We start from the raw sequence: 21,888 nt of genomic DNA on the forward strand, positions 1-21,888 counted from the left end.
GCAGACATGGTGCTGGAGAAGGAGCTGAGAGTCCAACATCTTGATCCACAGGCAACAGGAAGTGGTCTGAGTGTCACACTGAGCAAAGGTGTAGCAAAGGAGACCTCAAAGCCCACCCCCAGACACACTTCCTCCAACAAGGCCACACCAACTCCAAAAAAGCCACACCTCCTAATAATGCCACTCCCTATGAGATCATGGGGGCCAATTGCATTCAAACCACCACAGACCCTTATTCAGTAATAAAGCAAAGTCTGATTAAAGAAGACAACCAAGGCCAACCTCTGGTTTCCACATGCATGCACACACGTTTGTGCGCCTATACACACATGCCCACGCATGTTAGCATACCATACTACACAGAGAAGGAGAACATGCACACACACACAGGGTGGGGAGACAGACAAGAATGCATCAGTGAGCATAAGTGAAAGGCCTTCCAATGGGAGCAGCACAGCCAAGGGGCTCTGAAGGAGAAAATGATCCATCTACATCTCTGCAAGGATGATTAAAAGATCAGAGTACAGCACAGGGGCTGGAGGGACGGCCCAGGGTTCAAGAGCATTTGTTGCTCTTGCAGAGGACCCAGGTTCAGTTCCCAGCACCCACATGATGGTTCAAAGGCACCTGCAATTCCAGTCACAGGGACTCCAATCCCCTGACCTCCCTGGGCACCACATACTACAAATGATGCACAGACAAAACAAAACAGTCATATAACAGACACATCTAAAATAAAATTCTGAAGTGGGCACTTTCTGCTACACTTCACCGTCAGACCCCACTGTGTGCACACGGACAAGGAACTTCTTAATTGCATGTGTGTGTGTGTGTGTATGCATGCTCACAGGTGTGCACGGGTACACGCACCCACGTGTGCAAATACATGTGGAGGTCAGAAGTTACATCAGGTGTCTTACTCAGTCACTCCCCATCTCACATACATCGAGACAGGGTCTCCCATTAAAACCAGAACCTGTGATCCTGCTAGCCTAGCCAGCCAGTTTGTTCCCAGGGGATCCCTGGTTTCCACCTGCCACGTCCTTGTTGTGACTTGTTGATACTGGTAAGAAACACTGCTCCCAGCTTTGCCATGGTGAGGCCTGGCAAGGATACCCCTCCCCTACAACAGGGCATGGGCACTTCAACACCTATGCTGGAATCAGGGAACACTCAGGTTCCCTGCAGAGCTGCTGACTCCACAGCCTGGAGCAGGGAAGAATCATGATGGGTCTGTAACCCAGGTCAGAGGAAGCAAAGGCTACTCCCAAAGGTCTCTGGAAGAGAGAATGGACAGAGCCAACTTAAAACAACTGGACCAAACTGTGACAACTGAAATACTGTAGGGAAAATACAGTGAATTATTTTTAAAGGGAACAGGTGTCGTCAGTGAAAGCCATGACACTACAGAGAATATCCAAAAAAAGGCAAGCAGGGAACACGCCAGCTGATATACACAGGACAGAAGACTAACAGAGAGCTATTTTAATCCATTTCAGGAAGTCGGGTAGGTGTACCTCACTGCTCCGTTCCTGCCACCCAACCTTCTGGAAGACTGACTAATGGGCCTCTGTGCTGCGTGGCTATGAATACACCAGCCGGATGTGGATGAGGACACGGGGACCAAAACCAAAGACCTGGCACTGTGGGCATAGTTGACACCTAGACGGGAGGAGGGCAGACCCAGGGCAGCAGGTGACGGAGCCTCAGAAGGCTCTGGAGGAGAGCGGTCGGTCCCACATGGGGTGGGTGGGGTAAACTCTTTAGGCCAAAGTGTAAAGGACCCAGTTAACAGTCACAGCAGGACACGGTATGAGGATCCCAGGATGATGGAGCCGGAATCTGGGACAATGGGGTATGTCATGGCATTTAGGCTCACAAACACAAATCCAGTCTCCCTGCAGAGAACACCAGATTGAGGGTTGAAGACCCGTGTGAAGGTTGACCTCCTGGGCCATCAAGACAGTTCAGTGGAAAAAAGCACTTGCCACTTGGCCAGACAGCCCAGAGTTCAGTCCGTGAGACGCACAGGGTGGAGGGAGAGGACCGATTCTCACTGGTGTCCTCTGACCTCCACAGTTGTGCTGTGGCCTGCATGTGCCCCTCCCACCACCAGGGAGAGAAAGACAGAGAAAATGTGATTTAAAAGAAAAAAATTACCAATGAAAGCTATGGGTCTGAGTTAATCACCCAAAATTAAAGGGGACCAAATCCAATGCAGGTGTCCTTCAAAGAGAAAGTGGCAAGTCACAGGATGGACTGGAGCAGGGTCTCCAAGGCCAGAGTGAAAGAGCGATCACAGCCCCCTGGACTCCGGCTCCTGACCTTCAGAACCAGAAGTGACCGCACGTCACCAGCTAAGTGGCCATCCGTCCCCGTGCTAGAGAGCTAATGCGGCTACTGGGGGATGGCAACATCTTTATCAGCCGTAAAGACTGGGAAATGGGCTGGGTGGTAACTCAGCTTTTAAAGTGAGGACCTGAACTTGATCCCCAGAATCTCTGTTTAAAAAGCAGGGTGTGTGGGCTGGCTAGAGGCTCCCAGAGGATCTGGTTTCAACTCCCTGCACTCAGATGGTGGCTCACAAATGTCTGTGACTCCAATTTCAGGGGATCTGATGACCTCTGTTGACCTCCAAGGGCACCAAGTATTCACATGGTGCACAGACATACATGCAGGTAAACACCCAAACACATGAAACAATGCTTTTAAAGCCAGGTGTGGTGGCCTAGTTCTGGGGAAAGGATATAGGCAGATCCTGAGACTCACTGGCCTAGTATACTTGGTGAGTATATATATAAGCCTAGTATATTTGGTGAGTTCCAGGCCAACGAGAGATCCTGTCCCAAACAAAAACCATGAACAGAGTCTGAAGAAAGATGGCTAAAGTTGTCTTCTTAGCCTCCCCAACACCCACAGGTGTTGCATCACAAATGTAAACACGTATATACACGCACATGTAAACACACACACACAGAGAAAATCATTACTGGAAAAGAGAAAACATGAGTTGCCAAGCGAAGAATGATACTTGGAGGACATGCTTAAATCCAAGTTTTTGTCAGGACCCCAAGTCCTCTCTGAAGCGCATTCCCAGGCTCTAGACCTTCCGTCCCTTAGACAGCATGACCGCCTTTGCCCCACCCAGCTGGAGTCCGGAGGCTGGAAGCAGGAGAGAGGGCTCTCCATGGCTCAGCACAATGGTCCAGCTCTCTCCAATCCTCAGTGCTGAAATGTCACTGCCAGCCAGAGAACCCTCATGGCAGAAGGCAGGCTGCAGGGAACAGCTTGCTGCCAACCGCTCCTTCTTACTCCAGGCACAGGCCACCCCACCGACACCAGGGAAGGCAGGGGTGGAACAGCCATTCATAGAAACACCTGCAAGCAGAGAGAAAGGCAAAACACAGAGCCTGGGTCTCTGAGAAGCTGGAGAGGTAGGGAAGAGAACGTGTCTTGGCAGTAGGAAGTCTAAGCGGGTCTGAGCAAACCGCCTGCCAGCACAGAAGGTCTGGAGAGAAATCTCACGCCCGTGGCCAGTGCAGCTCACAGCTGTTGCCATCACTTCAACACACACACAAGCCACAGGCTCAAGAGACCCCAAACCCTGCTGAACAATGGGAGCCTGGAAGAGTGGCAGTGAGGGCTGAGCTGTCAGGCCCGAGCCGGGGCCGCTGTCTCCAACTTGCAGAATTAGCACAAGAAAGCCATCTGCACAGAAAAGCTTGCCAACCATGTTGTTCTTGAGAGAAAGACGCATTGCTGGAACCTGGTTTGATCAGATGACAGACATGGGGACATGAGTGTGAAAAACCCGTTCTCCAGTGCTACGGCCAGGAGTCCGAGGACAGTAGGGCATCTTCACATGTAGCAGCTTTCAGTCACCTCCCTGATAATAAGAATTCTTCCAGCACCGGTGCCCAGGCCCACATCTGGGTGGCTGCCGTGAGCACTGTAGGGTCGGGAGCCCACATCTGGGTGGCTGCCGTGAGGACTTTAGGGTGGCGGGTCCACAGCTGGGTGGCTAAGGTCCACAGCTGGGTGGCTGCCATGAGGACTGTAGGGTGGGGAGCCCACATCTGGGTGGCTGCCGTGAGGACTGTAGGGTGGCGGGTCCACAGCTGGGTGGCTGCCGTGAGGACTGTAGGGTGGGGAGCCCACAGCTGGGTGGCTGCCATGAGGACTGTAGGGTGGGGAGCCCACATCTGGGTGGCTGCCGTGAGGACTGTAGGGTGGCGGGTCCACACTGCCCCACCTTCCATTCCCACTGATATCTGAGCCAGCAAATATGGAGGAATGTGGGCCCAGGGGAGAGGCCTTGCTAATGGGAGGAGGTTTGCAAGATGGAAGGCACAGATCCTGGACACCCCACCCCACCCCCGCCAGGCCATCACCCATGAGCAAAACGGCTCTGCTCACAAGGGGGAAGTCAAGGATATTCAGGAAGATACTGTCATGGTGCATTTTGGCAAATCCCTTGGCAACTGATTCCCTTCCGATCCTCAATATGCTCTCCCCTACCTTCTTGTCTGTCCTTCCTTCCTGTCCAGCTAGCCTCGGTAAGATCAGCCTCTTCACTGACCACCCCCCCAAAAGGTGTGTGTGTATATGCACATGTGAGTACACATTCGTGTGTACATGCATTCTTGGCTAGCTGTACCCACATACATCCTGAAATGACAGGTCACACTCCTGGACCATCTATCGTTACCCCCTGTAAGCACCCCTTCCTGGTCACCTGTACCAACAACGGTAAAGTGAAGATTTCCTGACTCAAACACCTCATAAGAATCTTGGGGTATATTCAGACTTCTGAAAACTCAAAATCTGGTGCTTGGGGGAGCAAACTGCTCATATATACATTACTGTTAGGCCTGATATCTAGACGTTAGAGGATCTGATGGTGGTGGAGGGGGAGAAGGAGGAGAAAGAGGAAGAGGAGACCTTAGAGTTTATTAAGTGCTAACTTAAAGCAAACTTAAATAATAACTCATATTCAGTTTTGAAAAAGGATAAGAAGAGCCTGCCAGGGGAACTGCAAAGTCTAAGTATGACATGCACATGTGTGCTGGAGTCCCAGCTCAGGTGCACGTGTGTGCAGGTGTGGTGCACACGCCTGGAGTCCCAGCTCAGGTGCACGTGTGTGGCAGGTCACACGCCTGGAGTCCCAGCTCAGGTGCACATGTGTGCAGGTGTGGTGCACACGCCTGAGGTCCCAGCTCAGGTGCACGTGTGTGCGGGTGTGGTGCACACACCTGGAGTCCCAGCTCAGGTGCACGTGTGTGCGGGTGTGGTGCACACACCTGGAGTCCCAGCTCAGGTGCACGTGTGTGCAGGTGTGGTGCACACGCCTGGAGTCCCAGCTCAGGTGCACGTGTGTGGCAGGTCACACGCCTGGAGTCCCAGCTCAGGTGCACATGTTTGCAGGTGTGGTACACACGCCTGGAGTCCCAGCTCAGGTGCACGTGTGTGCAGGTGTCGTGCACACACCTGGAGTCCCAGTTCAGGTGCATGTGTGTGCAGGTGTGATGCACACGCCTGGAGTCCCAGTTCAGGTGCAAGTGTGTGCAGGTGTGGTGCACACACCTGGAGTCCCAGTTCAGATACATATGTGTGCAGGTGTGGTGCACACACCTGGAGTCCCAGCTCAGGTGTACGTGTGTGCAGGTGTGGTGCACATGCCTGGAGTCCCAGCTCAGGTGCACGTGTGTGGCAGGTCACATGCCTGGAGTCCCAGCTCAGGTGCACATGTGTGCAGGTGTGGTGCACACACCTGGAGTCCCAGCTCAGGTGCACGTGTTGGCGGGTGTGTGCACAGGCCTGGAGTCCCAGCTCAGGTGCACGTGTGTGCAGGTGTGATGCACACGCCTGGAGTCCCAGTTCAGGTGCACGTGTGTGCAGGTGTGGTGCACGTGCCTGGAGTCCCAGCTCAGGTGCACATGTGTGCAGGTGTGGTGCACACACCTGGAGTCCCAGCTCAGGTGCACGTGTTGGCGGGTGTGTGCACAGGCCTGGAGTCCCAGCTCAGGGGACACTGAGTTCAAGGCCAGCATGGGCTATGGTGGGTTCAAAGAGTGGCAAGGCTCTGAAGAGGCAGAGCAGGTGTGCGAGGAGAGGTTGAGAAAAAGGAAAATGAGGAGGAGCATGGGGAGGAAGGGGAAGGAGGAAGAGGAGATGGAGGGGGACTGAAAACAGGAGGTGAAGGAGGGGGAGGAGCCACCACTGCAAACAATTTAATTGCACAATAGATTAAACTCCCAGTGGGAACTCTTTGAAGAAGGCTCTTCAGATTTAATCAGCACCCTGGTGCCCTACCCAGTAAGAGCTCTCTTGAGGTGAGGTTCCGCAGTCTGTGATGAGGGCCCTGCAAGCATAGCAGACTTGTGTTCCCACATCCAGCCAGCCCAGGGCCTGCTGCTGCCCCCAGCCTGTCAGGACAGCCGAAGTTTAGGGCCTGCGCCAAAGCGCTCTCTACTGGAAGATCACGGCGGTGCAGTCAGGTCGTCAGAGCAGGTCCCACACACAGGGGAAAGGCTATATCCCAGAGAGGTGGCCACTGTTCTCGCCACCCCAACTTTGAACCTGCGCATTCCACAGTCCTAGTTGAGGACATGGAGAAGATCAAAACAGCAGAGTAGTGTCCACTTCCTTCGCCAATAAAACTTCAGCAGGAGCTCAGCACTGGAAGGACCGCCATGCCTGCCCTACCCGGAACATACTCGCCTGTAGGATTACTTTCAGAGAAATCAAACAGACACTCTGAAACCTGTTTGTTTGGGAACCTGCTCTTGTCCAGGTCACCTCGGAGGCGGGTGGTCAGCAGACCCCAGGTGTGACACAGAGAATTCCTTCTTTGATCAATGTGTGCTAACCTAAGAGGCCAGGGGGAAGAGACCACTGGAGCATGTCCACCTAACAAGAAACATGGTGACCTTTCCGCCTGGTGCCTGCTGAGCGGTTCATGATTGGTCTACTGCACACAGGACACCATCAGACCACACGGGCAGGAGCACATCACAGAGCAAGGACTTGAAGCCGTGTCCAGCTACGTATCACATGCTATGTGACCATAGCCATGGAAAATGAACTCTGTTGAATGAATGATTTATAAATAAACGTGTTTTAACCTATCCTGAGACCAAGGTCTGGGGGAATGGAGCTCTGTCTTTTGTCTTTTGCCAGGTGAGCGTTAACCTTGAGTTTCCCTCCCCATTCGGCTGCTCTGAGAACAAGCAGGACACGACCAGGTGACTGATATTTGCTGTGTCCCTTTTTGCTGTGTCTCTTTGGGAAAGCTTCCTAGTGTCTCTGGTCCCCAGGATTCTCAGCTATGGAATAAGGAACAGCAGGAGTGAGGGTGAGAAGGCCCGGCACACAGGAAGTGCTAAGCATGGGCCATTCTTACTTCCTGTTCAGCCATCTGACATCACATGCCCCATACTCGTGGGCAAGGGCTTTGTAAGCCGTTGTTATTCTCTGATTTCTCATTTTCATCAGGAGTTAGCTGGGGAAGTGCTGGAGGTCGCCACCAGGGAAGGAGGCCTCAGAGAGGAAGAAGGAGAAACTTCCCTCTCATCAGCAGGAGGGGGCGGACTCTAACCCTGAACACAACAGCCAGGAAGAATCTACCCTGGTTAGACAGTAAGATGTAACTACCCACTTCTGGTTTCTCACCTTAGGGAGCCCTGCACCCCAACTCCAGGGCAACAGACGACACCGCTCTACACAGGGAATCTAGGAGGGAACCAGAGGACACCGGCTCCTCAGCCAGCACATAAGTGGCCTGACACTGTGACTCACTGTGCTGAGTGGTATCGCCTAGGTTACAGATGTGTAAACAGACACACAAAACCCAAACAGGTCCAGGATGAAGGCTCGGTCGATACAGTACCTGCTGTGCAAACAGGAAGCCTGAGTGATCTGGGCATGTTGGCATGCACTTACAATGCCAGCTCTGTGAAAGAGGAGAGAGGAGGAGCTCAGCGGCCCCCTGACCAGAAGATGTCAAGCTGACTTGTTGATCTCCAAGGGGCATGAGAGAGCCAGTCCCAAAATGCAAGGCGGGCTGGGCACAGTGGCTCATGCATTTAATCTCAGTGCTTTGGAGGCAGAGGCAGGTGAATCTCATTGAGTTCCAGGACAGCCTGGGACATAGTGTCTTGGTTAGAATTTCTATTGCTGTGAAGAGACACCATGACCAAGGCAACTCCTATAAAGGAAAACATTTTATTAGGACTGGCTTACAGGTCAGAAGTCAGTCCATTATCACCACGGCAGGAAGCATGGTGGCACCCAGGCAGACACAGAGCTGGAGAGGTAGCTGAGAGTTCTACATCTGGATCCACAGACAGCAGGACAAAACAGTGAGACCTCAAAGCCCACCCCCAGGGGCACTCTTCCTCTAACAAGACCACACCTACTCCCAAAAGGCCACTCATCCTAATAGTGCCCCTCCCTATGAGCCTATGGGGCCATTTTCATCCAAACCACCACACATAGTGAGACCCTATCTCAGTAACAACAAAGACCCAAACAAACGTTTGTTTGAGATGGATAGACAAAGACAACGCTAACCTCTGGCCTCTACATGCACATACACGTATGTACATACACATATGAATGTAAGATACCACATACACACACACACAAAAGCAGGGCCAGGCATGGTGGTTCATGCCTTTAACCCCAGGACTCAGGGGGCAGAGACAAGCAGATCTTTGAGTTTTGGAGCAGCCAGGTTACATAGTGAAGCCCTGCCTAGAGAATAAACAAATAAACAAATAAAAAACTGAAACACCAGACAGAGCAGGACCCCTACACACCACCTGCACGTCTGTGTAAAGGGAAACAGCTGTGTCTGCACAGTTACTAAAACGCAAAGACAGCCAAAGCCATGGCACAAGAACTGCCTAAGAAACACATTAAATAACACGGCCCACTGCGCTGGGACCGACACCCAACACCTGATCTCACTGACGGGCAGAGTATTTCAGTGTCTGCCCACTGCTGCGCAGCACACAGCATCTCTGACCTCCACTGGTAACGAGGCTGCAGATCCTGCTGCTGACATACTGCTTTGTCTGCCAGTCTGACTATGGAAGATAATGCTACATTTCAGGTAATGAAAATAACTAAATCCACAAAACCCTAAATTCTCGTTACAGATCATCGGGCTTCAGTTTAAGTCTTGCATTTCAAAGTCAATGCCTGGCTGTTCAATTAAGATACTTTTTAGAAAAGGATTTTTTTTAATTTTTAATTTACATGTGTTTGTGCACTTGTGGGTATATGCACATGTGAGTGCAGTGCCTACAGAGTCCAGAAGAGGGCACCCATCCTGTGGAGCGGATGTGGGTGCTGGGGACTGAACTCAGGTCCTCTGCAAGAAAGGTAAGTGCTGAGCCGTCTCTCCAGATCTTAACAAACGGCCATGTAGCAGAGAATCCACAAGAAGAACTAATCAACAAGACTTGGACACACCCCACCATAACAGCTTTAAGATCTGCTCGGTGCCCATTCAGCTCCTCCAGTGGTCTCATGCACTGCAGTTCCCGGTGACTCTAACGTGATTTCTCACACATATAACTGAGAACAAACAAGAGACGTACTCTGAGTCCACTATTCGAGTCTCCTGATAAAAAGGCCTTCAGAACTGTGTGCTGTTCAATGGAAGCAGCCTTGGCAGCCTGTAGATGTGCCATAGGATGCAGCCAGTCAGTCCTGTGACATGGTCTGGTGCTGCCATGAATGAACACTGCGCGTGGCCATGGCCAATCAATGTGTGTGAGGAGGAACCAGGAGCCTCCCATGGCAGACAGCAGCAAGGCTCTGACAGAAGAGCCAGTCACACCACAGCCTTTCTCAAATTATACTGTGGACTTCTACAGTAGAAAAAAACATACAGAACGTTGAAGGGAAGAGACCTGGCTTCCTGCGCACAATCCACATTCCCTGCTGGTGCGGTGCCCTGGCTAAAGAGTCTGACACACTGTGAGGCACGTGGGACACTCCTGGCTGGGAGTAGTCCATTTCTGTTCTCACTGACACCGGTTATCAGCAATGTTCAAAAGACACTGTGTGGGCTGCACCCAGGATAAGCGCACAGGTCAATGCAAACATAAACTCTTTCCCATTAGCATCCAACAGAAGAACCCAAGAGCAGTCCTGCACACACCCTGAAGCAGAGGCTCTTCCTTCCGATTTGGAAATTGGAAAGACTGGGCTCTGCTAGAGACAAGTAACTGCAGGAAGCTCAGCGATGCGCCACAAGCTGCTCTCAGTGACATTACCACCACGGAAGCAGGACTGCTGTGTCCTTAAAAGGGGGTAGCATGATGACATATGGGGTATACAAATGAGAAGTAAACAGATGTGTAAATGACACACGTGTGTACCTGTGTGTAGACATGGGGATGGGCGCCATGACATGTAAATGACACACGTGTGTATCTGTGTAGACATGGGGATGAGCGCCATGACATGTAAATGACACACGTGTGTATCTGTGTGTAGACATGGGGATGGGCACCATGACATGTAAATGACACACGTGTGTATCTGTGTGTAGACCTGTGGATGAGCGCCATGATATGTAAATGACACACGTGTGTATCTGTGTGTAGACATGGGGATGAGCGCCATGATATGTAAATGACACACGTGTGTATCTGTGTGTAGACCTGTGGATGAGCGCCATGACATGTAAATGACACACGTGTGTATCTGTGTGTAGACATGTGGATGAGCGCCATGATATGTAAATGACACACGTGTGTATCTGTGTGTAGACCTGTGGATGAGTGCCGTGTTCGCATACGCCGGAAGAGTATCGGGTTTTCTGGAGCTGGAGTTACAGACGGATGTGAGCTGCCCAACATCAGGGCTGGGAACTGAGCTCCGGTCTCCTAGAAAAGCAGCTTTCTCCTAACTGCTCGGCCACCTCTCCAGACCCAGGACATGTGAGTTTCTACAGACGGAACTACAGGGATGGAGGGTAGAGCGCTCAGTGGCAGAGGCTCTGGATTCATCTTACTGTGGGAAAAATAAAGTGGCATTCACTGGCTGGTGTGGTGGTGCCTGCCTATGCTCTCGGCATTTGGGAGGCTGGGGCAGGAGGATCACCACGAGTTTCAGGCAAGCCTAGACTACATAGGAAATTCCAGGATATCTTGGGCTACCTAGTGAGACTCTGTGTGCCTTTGAAAAGGACTGGGAGCACTGCGAACTGGCAGAGAACTTGCTTAGTGCCTACATGTACAAGACCCTGGAATAAGAGGAGGAGAGAGGAAGAAGGAATGAAAAGCAGCTGTCGCTCAAATAAGCATTAGTAATGTTAAATATTAACTTTATAATCATACTCTCCATCAGCGGTACCCTGTCATCACACTGTGTTTTCTCTCTCCCTCTCCCTCCCTCCCTCCCTCCCTCCCTCTCCTCATCCCTCCCTCCCTCTCCCCATCCCTCCCTTCCTGAGGCCTCCTCCTTTAGTGTAAGGTCATCCAGGTAGCAACTCTGCCACCCAGTGGCGTATCTTTACACTGCAATGGTTTGACTGCTGTAATTCCAGTTTAGCTGATCTTGGCTGGTGTCTTCCTATGCCTACATGGAGGGAAGCTGTCTAGATTTCCTTGTGACATTGTTGTTAAACAGAGTTTATAAAGGGAAAATGATGGGGCTGGAGAGAGGGCTCAGCAGTTAAGAGCATTAACTCCTCTTATAGAGGACCCAGGTTCAATTCCTAGCACCCACAAGGTGGCTCACAATCATCTGTAACTCCAGTTCCAGAGCCTCCAACGCCCTCTTCTGGCCTTCTCAGGCACTGCATGCAGCATGATGCACATACTGAGAGGCAGGCAAACACACACATAAAATAATGCACAATAAATATAATAATTATTTAAAAAACCAGAAAAGGGAGATGAGAATAGTTTTGTTATTCTGCATGGACAAGCGAAAATGCTCGATCCCCACTACTCATCCTGAACAAGAAGACCCCTAGCATGGCTAACCCACTCCTAAGGCCACGCCCCCTTGGCCACCCTTCCACAGATGTCAGGCCCAGAACACAGTGACTCATGGCAGACCTGACCTGGAGCCCTGGCAAGGAAGAACGGGCCATCACACTGCTGTGCCCACAGAGGCGCCGGCTACTTACGGAAGTATTTCAGGGTCTCTTCAATCTGCTCGGTTGTGAGGTCGATGTTGGCGTCTGGGGAAATGAGAGGTGTGTGCAGCCAGTCATCGTGGTCATAACCGTAGATGGTGTCGGCTCTCAGCTTGTAATGGGGCAGCTGCTCCTCCAGCAGGCTGATGATCTCGACCTCGGGAAGGTTGGTGCTGTTGCACACATCTAGAGAAAGGGAGACGGAGGGTAAGCGTGGCAGCATGCAGAACCCAGGCAAGAACATACAGGGGTCTTTTCTAATTTGAAATCGACTCTCAAGGCTAGAATGGCTGAGGTGGAGATGTCTAAAGGGCACGGGGGTGCGGGCAGATACTGAGCGTAACTTGGAACATGGTACAGCCGAGTACAGTGTCCTAGTCAGGACAACTGTTGCTGGGATGACACACCAAGGCCAAAGCAGCCTGGGGAGGACAGGGTTCATGTCCCTCACAGTCCCACAACACAGTTCGTCATCAAAAGCAGTGAGGCGGGAACTCACGCAGGGCAGGAACCTGGGGGCGGGAGCTGATGCAGAAGCCAAGGAGTGGCGATGCTTACTGAATTCCTGCCCGTGCTTTGCTCAGCCTGCTTTCTGTAGAACCCAAGACCACCTGCCCAGGGATGACCCCACCCACAGTGGATGCTCCCTCCCACCAATCACTAAAGGAAATACTCTACAGGCCTGCCTACAGCTTGATCGAGGTTTCCTCCTCTCAGATGACTTTAGCTTGTGTCGAGTAGACAGAAAACTGTCCGGTACATATGGTGACTATGACAGCCACTAGGTGTACATTTCCAAATAACCAGTACCATGAAATAAAAGGCGCATATTTAAAATGATGGATAAACCAACAGTGTGGCTGGACCACTGTACACTACATGCACACACTAAACTGTGACACTGTGCCCATAAACATGCATATTTATTATGAGTCAACAAAAACTAGTATTTTTGTTTTGTCTTGATTTTGAGACAGGGTTTCTCTGTGTAGCTCTGGTTGTCCTGGAACTCACTCTGTAGACCAGGCTAGCCTCAAACTCTCAGAAATCTGACTGCCTCTGCCTCCTGAGTGCTGGGATTAAAGGCGTGCGCCACCATGCCTGGCAGAGACTTATTGATCCACCCACCCACCCATCCACCCATCTGAGGCCCAGGAGACACAGGCGAGCACAACCATCACAGTGCTGTCCTCGCTACAGCTGTGTTCTCTCCCATGGCTCCTCCCAGGCACAGCTGGAGCATAACTCCGTCCTACATCCACAGCGCCGCCTTGTCAGAACTGTGGCTCTGTTGGTAATGCTATCTTCTGAGGGCTGCAGCACACAACTCATCTGGCTACGGGAAGGCACTCTTTCACACAGGTGTCCTCGACTCGTCCCTGGGCCCCCCAGCTCCAGGTCACTGTGCTCAGATGGGAGTGTAGCAAAGCCTAGAATAGTACGGGGGGTACATTTCCTGCGGCTGTGACCAGTACTGGATAAGAGCCAAGCTAAGGAGAAAGGTTTACTTAGTTCACAGTCTGAGGGGACGCAGTCCACTGTGGCTGGGAAGACGTAGAGGCAGGAGCACAGAGTGGCTGGCGGCACTGCAGCCCCAGTCAGGAGGCAGAGGACAGGAACACTGGAGTGAGGCTCACTTTCTGCTCTTCACTCAGCTGAGGAGTCCAGCTCATGGACTCTGGTCATCCACATCCAGGGCTGGTCTCCAGCCGATGGACTGGGGTCACCCACATCCAGGGCTGGTCTCCAGCCGATGGACTGGGATCACCCACACCGAGAGCTGGTCTCCAGCCGATGGACTGGGGTCACCCACATCCAGGGCTGGTCTCCAGCTGATGGACTGGGATCACCCACATCCAGGGCTGGTCTCCAGCCGACGGACGGGTGCCGCTCACACCCAGAGCTGGTCCTCAGTGAATGGACTGTTGCAGCCAACATCCAGCGCTGGTTTTCCCCCTTCTGTGAGACCTCTCTGAAAACACCCTCACAGACACACCTGGAGGTGTGTTTCCACGGTGATTCTAAATACAGTCAAATGACGGTAAACCTCCCACACAGCCCACTCAAGCAGTCTTTAATTAGTTAAACAGCAGCTCAGGCTGTGACACATGGAATGAGGACACAGACCATAGCACCCTGCAGACTTTTCTACCCCACGCTTACACACAAGGACGGAATTCTGGCATCAGCAGTGAGCTCGGCCCACTTAGCAGGGAGCCTCCAAATGTAACCTGCCAGGGCTGCAGCAGGGGTCTTGTCTGTGTCTACCTAGCTGGATAGAGAGGGAGACGACCTCGGGGTTTTACACTAACAATCAGTCTTCAGCTGGGAAAAACCAACCAGACATAAGCAAACACTTGGAGTGGGCGGTCGAGGAACGAGGGAACCCGGATGAAGGTGAGGAGAAGGCCCGTTCACCTTCCAACGCGCTACAGGTGGAAGGGCAGGAGTGAGAAAACACTCTGGAAAATGGAACCACCTGCCACATGGGGAAGTGGAGACGCTGAAACAGGGAAGACAGGGAGGGTCCAGTCAAAGCAGACCAGCCAGGTCCAGACCACACTCCCATATGGGGGAGTCCAGTCAAAGCAGACCAGCCAGGTCCAGATGACACTCCCAGATGGGGGAGTCCAGTCAAAGCGGACCAGCCAGGTCCAGACCACACTCCCATATGGGGGAGTCCAGTCAAAGCGGACCAGCCAGGTCCAGACCACACTCCCAGATGGGGGAGTCCAGTCAAAGCGGACCAGCCAGGTCCAGTCCACACTCACAGATGGGGGAGTCCAGTCAAAGCGGACCAGCCAGGTCCAGTCCACACTCCCAGATGGGGGAGTCCAGTCAAAGCGGACCAGCCAGGTCCAGACCACACTCCCAGATGGGGGAGTCCAGCCAAAGCGGACCAGCCAGGTCCAGACCACACTCCCAGATGGGGGAGTCCAGCCAAAGCGGACCAGCCAGGTCCAGTCCACACTCCCAGATGGGGGAGTCCAGTCAAAGCAGACCAGCCAGGTCCAGTCCACACTCACAGATGGGGGAGTCCAGTCAAAGCGGACCAGCCAGGTCCAGACCACACTCCCAGATGGGGGAGTCCAGCCAAAGCGGACCAGCCAGGTCCAGACCACACTCCCAGATGGGGGAGTCCAGTCAAAGCGGACCAGCCAGGTCCAGACCACACTCCCAGATGGGGGAGTCCAGTCAAAGCGGACCAGCCAGGTCCAGACCACACTCCCAGATGGGGGAGTCCAGCCAAAGCGGACCAGCCAGGTCCAGACCACACTCCCAGATGGGGGAGTCCAGTCAAAGCAGACCAGCCAGGTCCAGACCACACTCCCAGGAGATGCACCAGTGGCAGGAAGGGGAGGGAGGGCCTAGGGCAGGGCTTTGCTGGAGACCCATATGAGAAGAGCAGATAGAGCAGGGCCTCCCCTCCTCCCCGGAGGAGCCAAGGTAGGAAGGCAGAAGACTGATATTGGTGGGAGGCAGGTGCCTGTACAGCCAGGACGGGCGAACCCAATCCTGCTCCTCCGCACCTATAAGGTGGTCCTACACCATTCTCAAGAGGTATGAAATCATTTAAGAAAACACTGCCACTCTGAGCAGGAACCAGCTACGCACACCCACCCAAGATTCCACCCAAGAGTTGTAAAGTCTCACTGCAGAACACTCCCAGGCAGGGAGCCAGCGTGGCTTCTCGAAGTACTCAGAGTTAATGACTGAAAAGTAAGGCCATGGGGATGTTACGGTGCTTGAGGGCTGAGGTTCAGCCCTGCAGTGGAGATGTCCACATCTGGGTGCAAGGCTTCTCTGCCTAACATGGGAAGGTCTCGCCCAGCAAATCCCGCATCTCAGCTTGCAAAGCCGAGACCAGACCTGCCGTGTCCCAAAGGAAGGCTGGGCTTAGGAAGGTCTGTCAAGAACAGAAGCCGTGACTGCCCTCAGAGAGCGACAGCCCACTGTCCTCAGGACAAGGACCCTCCCTTCTTTCTCAGCTCCCAGGGAAACATCATCCACAACAGCCCACAGTGAGGGCCTCCTCTTCTCACGATGGTGCGAAGGCTCTGGGAGACTCCGCTCAGCTACTGCACGAACACCTATGAGGAAGGGGACCCGGGATCAAGACAGCTGCTGCCAGTCAGTGACATCTTCCGGCTAAGCAGAGCTCTGATCAGACCAGCTCTGCACAGCTGCCCCAAAAAAGGCAAGGGCAGTCGGTGTGCAGGAGGGCGGGCAGTCGGTGTGCAGGAGGGCGGGCAGGGGACCACATTCCCACAAGATCACCCACAGCATGCTGCCATTCTTTGGTGTCTCCACGATTGACAGTGGGGAAGGAGACAGAGCCAGTGGTGAGTGGGGAGTGGAAATCCCTTCTGAGAATAACACGACACTGAGCTGTCAGCTGCTTAGTCAGCGGGACTTGGTCTGTCTGTCCTTCCAGGACTGGGCCAGCATCGGGCATTTGCTCTTTCTGCAATGTGGCCAACCATCTAGACACAAGCAAGGTTTCAGTTGCCCTCAAAACACAGAAAATGAGGCCACAGAAGTGTCATGCGGGGGCAGCCAGAGAGTTCCCCTTGCCCTCGGGGTCAAAGGCTCTGGGGGACACTATGGAAATGGACACGGGTGTGCTGGCTGGCTGGAGAAGGCGCACAAGGCCTGAGGATGGCGGAGACGGCTCCATCAGCAAAGTGACGGCCATGCATGCATGGGAGACCCCAGTTCAATGGACGGAAAACATATAAGAAAGTTGGGTATGGGGGTGCACACTTGTGATTCCAGCACCGGGGAGGCAGAAACAGGGGTGTCCTTGAGGTTTGCTGGCCGGTCAGCCTGGCCTGCTCTAGACCACTAAGAGAACCTGCCTCAACAAACAGGGCGATGGTGTCCAAGGAATGACACCCAGGGATCTTCTCTGGTCTCTACACACATTTTCACACACGCATGCACCTATACATGCATGAAGGGACACAGAAAGCACCCACAGGAGTGTTGTGAACACTCGACACCCACAGCCAGGTGCGTGCAGACTGTCCCACCTGGAAAGTGAGGACAAGCGTCCTAGGTGAGGAAGCTGAGATTCCCAGGAGCGTGGATGACCTTGGGAGTCAAGGTCAGGAGACTAAGCAGGTGACAGTCCAGTCCAGAAGCCTCAGCAGCTAACAGGAGATCCTTCTGCCACCACTGCCCACCTCTGGAAGCACGCGCATGAAACCTGGGATTTCCCATGACATCACACCAAGAGATGGGTAGAGGGCTCCACCGTGGGCCAAGGAAGGATTGTTAGGCACATGGACAAGACTCCCAAGCTATGTCCTTGCCATATGTCCAGCTGCAGGCGCTAGCCATCTTCAGCGGCACAGGCAATGCCAAGGGCATGGTCACAGCTGCCCTGCGTGCCTGGACAGGGCGAGAAGAGCACACGTGGCACCTTCCATGTGGACTTGAGAGAAGCTCACGTGGCACCTTCCATGTGGACTCAAGAGAAGCTCACGTGGCACCTTCCATGTGGACTCAAGAGAAGCTCACGTGGCACCTTCCATGTGGACTTGACTTAAGAGAAGAGCACACGTGGCACCTTCCATGTGGACTTGACTTAAGAGAAGAGCACACGTGGCACCTTCCATGTGGACTTGAGAGAAGCTCACGTGGCACCTTCCATGTGGACTCAAGAGAAGCTCACGTGGCACCTTCCATGTGGACTCAAGAGAAGCTCACGTGGCACCTTCCATGTGGACTTGACTTAAGAGAAGAGCACACGTGGCACCTTCCATGTGGACTTGAGAGAAGCTCACGTGGCACCTTCCATGTGGACTCAAGAGAAGCTCACGTGGCACCTTCCATGTGGACTTGAGAGAAGCTCACGTGGCACCTTCCATGTGGACTTGAGAGAAGCTCACGTGGCACCTTCCATGTGGACTTCAGAGAAGCTCACGTGGCACCTTCCATGTGGACTTGAGAGAAGCTCACGTGGCACCTTCCATGTGGACTTGAGAGAAGCTCACGTGGCACCTTCCATGTGGACTTGAGAGAAGCTCACGTGGCACCTTCCATGTGGACTTGAGAGAAGCTCACGTGGCACCTTCCATGTGGACTTGAGAGAAGCACATGACGGACTCCCTTACGGGACACGATCCACGAACAGCTCTGCTTCCAAGCAAGCGGCTGAGCCCAAGCCTGAACCACCCTTCCCAGCTCAGTCCCTGCTTTCTCAGGTGAGACACACCAACCTCTTGTCATTCTTCAGGGCTCCCCACCCCAACACACACACACACACACACACACACACACACACACACGCACGCACATTTTTTTAATCGGCTATTTTAGACACCTCTAGAATGTTCACTGCCCATACGACTGTACCCTAAAATGTCACTCAAATGTCAGCTTATACTTGCAAAGTCCTGCCTGACCGATTCCCCCAGGCTCCCACAGTACTCAGCACACACACAATTATACAATTCCAGGCAGGGCTTTCTCTGTATCCCCTCCCCCATTAGCCAAAAGCTGCTCAGGGAAAAGAGCTCAAGTCACAGCCCAATCTCAAACCAGGCCCAGAGGACATCACTTTAAAACTGAAAGGGCTAGGAAGTATTCAGATAAACAAAGAGAACCCAAGGCAGCTGGTGGGGCAGGCCTCATCGCCCACCAGTTGGCCCAGGATGAAGTGCCAGCTCCAACATACCGCTGAAGAGGTTCCCAGCTCTCTCTCTAGGACAAAAAAAAACTGTCACAGGGCAGTGGAAAGGCCCTGAATCTTAGGGAAATGCTGACATTGTGTCTGCAATGGACATCTACTCCCATGACCCTTAGGGAGTCCCCAACCCTAAGGCCCAGAGTGACCACCTTCAAAGATAAAGGCATCCCTCAGAGCTGCCGAGAGAGAGAGAGAGAGAGAGAGAGAGAGAGAGAGAGAGAGAGAGAGAGAGAGAAAGAGAGAGAGGGGGGGTGTTGCAGGGCACCCCAGGGATCTGAGACTACAGAGGTGGGTCTCTCTATTCCCAGGAACTGACTGGATTCACACCCCACAGGGGGTTCAGGGAGCCCCTCCAACCAGGGATTTGCTCTGTGCTGAGGTGACCTACCAGGTGCCTCTCTCTTACAGCAGGGACCATGGTTCTAAATTAGCATTCAAATTTAAAACTCAGAGAAACTTGGAAGTCAGGTTCTCATAACTGGGCAGTGGTGGCACACACCTTTAATCCCAGTACTTGGGAGACAGAGGCAGATGGATCACTGTGAGTTTCAAAACAGCCAGGCCTGATACACATAGAAACCCATCTCAAAAACAAAAGAAAACAAAGCAAAAGTCAGACTCCCCAGGAGGGGGGCGCTCCTTCTCTGTGGGGCACATCACTAACTGCTCTGAGGTGGCCACCCCAGGAAAAGAAGGGATGCGTCCCCAGGGTGGCCTCCCCCAGGAGGAGAAGGGATGCATCCCCAGGGTTTGGGGCCTGTTCCTTCTGTGCCAGGCAGGAACTGAGGGCTTCTGGGCTGAGAACGGGACACTAGCTGCACAGCTGTCGGGGGGCAAGGTACACAAACACTTCTGACCACTCCACAGATCTGTATACATGGGGAAACATCAGGGAAGGAAGGGATAAAAAGAGGGCAAAACAGGAAGTCAGGAGAGCAGGAAGAAGTCAGGGAGAACAAAGGGGAGGAAGTCAATACCACACTGCCACCTGCTGGACAGCCAGCCTATAGCAGGGCTTCAAGAATACAGTCTGGAGGCCACACACACACACACACACACACACACACAAACACACACACACACACACACTGAGCGCGCATACACACCCTGAGCACACACACACACCCTGAACAAGGCTTCAAGAATACAGTCTGGAGGCCACAAACACACCCCAATCATACGACCAGCTTCAACAACTCCTGGGTGTTCAGGTAAGAACACCCCAGAGACCCTTGCACACCAGGGTCAACTGAGGCACCATTCACAATAGCTGAGACAGGGGACCAGTCCAGCTGCCCAGCATCAGAGGACTGGACACGGAAAGTGCGCTTTCTCTGCACAGCCATAAGGGAGGATGACGTCGTACCATCTGCAGGAAACTGCAACTGGAGATGATCTCACTAAACAAGTTAAAGGAGCCTCAGGCAGGCGATGCCATGTGTTTGCGCCCACTTTCGGTGCTTCAATTTTGTGCAGACCATTACACTGGAGAGGTACAGGTGACACAAACCCCAACTAGAGCTGTCCAGACCCTAGACTGTAAGGACAAAGCTGGTGGGTGGAGGTGGGAAGACTGAGAAGGGGCTCTGGGGGTACAGGGTACTGTAGATGTGGGTAAACCTGTCTGGGGAAAGCGGCTCCAGCCCTGTTCTGTCCACACTGTGCCTTGTAACCCCATCCAAGCTTCATCTTCATCTATCCGGACTCAGTTTCCCTATCTGCAGAACAGCAGCATGAGGAAGTTGCTCTCTGTCCACCAGAAACCCCTCTGAGCAGCTCCAGAAAGGCCACAGTCTTACAGAGCGCCCTCTGGGGCAGCCACTGCTGACTTCTGCTGAGACTCGGGATCTGATTTTTTATACAAAATAAATATAATCACATACATGCCACAGTGCACATGGGTTATGGTGATCGAACTTGTCCTCAGGCTTCGTGTCAGGTGGGTGCCCAGCTCGCCAGCTCGCCAGCTCACCAGCCCTCAAGTCCCTTGATTTCTAAGTGCTAGACTAATTTACACATTTAAGTCCCCAAGGGCCAAATGAGACCAGTCCATACGCAGGAGCTGCCACCCTGCATGACGCTGCAGGCATTGGGAGCACGTGATGGCTACGCTAACGGAGACAAGCAAGGGCCCAGAAAAGAGCCACCCATCAAACAGGACCAAACTGGAGGCTCCTGTCTGTCCCGGTCTTTCCTCCCAGTCCCTCCCCACTCCACTGCTTATCCACCAAATTTCCTTTTGGCCATACTGGTGAGGAAGGAGCAGCCTAGACCCAAGTCCAGTCCCAGGAGGAGCTGACTAGAGGCAGCAGCCCTCTCTGTGGTCTATCACTCTAGGCAGCGACTGTGACCGGCCCCACCGGGTCCCTCATCCCTGCAGAGACCTGGACAGGATGAAGGATGCAGACCCAAAGACACACACGACCCTGCAGCGCAGGAACTGCTGTGACTTTGCAATTGGTGTGTGATGACCTAGAACATTCTTATCTCGAAATCCTCTGGAAAGTTGCCTAAGCTTCTGTGGGAAACTCTGTCTCAATCGTTTATTTTTGCCTGTTGTGAAGACAGACCTCTCCTTATGTAACAAAGCACAGGTTAGCCTGGAACACACCATCCCCCGAGCCTGACTCTGGGATCCTGGGATCACACATTGAGGCCACTGGCATGTATCTTCTATAGCACAGGCGTGGTGACTCCACAGATTACAGAGGCTATCAGAGCCATCTGCTGTTTCGATCACTTCAGTCCATAACAGAAAACAGCCCAGAAAGGCTGTGCTACCACACAGCAAAACGGTGGCCAAACACGGGCTTTGAGCACAGCCTTCCAGACACAGGCTCCTGCACCGTCTGAGTGGCGTCTGCAAGGCTCTGCTGGAACCGTGGCCAGAGCGCACAGCACGGGTGCTAATGGACCTCCGAGAGTGCGGGAGACTCAGAAGCATGCGATGTAGGCTAGACAACAAGAGTGGACAGAGGGGGGAGTGAGGCCTCAGAGCCCCAGGGTGCTGGGCGAGCTGTGGAACGAGCAGCTA

General features: G+C 53.1%; 1 protein-coding gene across 9 annotated transcripts in view; it reads right to left on the reverse strand.

Moving 5' to 3' along the window:
* Nucleotides 1-21,888, reverse strand: part of Trak1 (trafficking kinesin protein 1) — a 179,602-nt gene that overhangs the window by 68,631 nt on the left and 89,083 nt on the right. For all 9 annotated transcript variants that reach the window (XM_075964124.1, XM_075964120.1, XM_075964125.1 and 6 more), the window contains one exon: nucleotides 12,152-12,346. The gene's annotated coding sequence lies outside the window, so the exon portion shown is untranslated. The remainder of the gene's footprint in view (nucleotides 1-12,151; nucleotides 12,347-21,888) is intronic.

The sequence above is a fragment of the Microtus pennsylvanicus genome, chromosome 3 (genome assembly GCF_037038515.1).
Source record: "Microtus pennsylvanicus isolate mMicPen1 chromosome 3, mMicPen1.hap1, whole genome shotgun sequence".
In the NCBI taxonomy this organism is placed as follows: Eukaryota; Metazoa; Chordata; class Mammalia; order Rodentia; family Cricetidae; genus Microtus; species Microtus pennsylvanicus.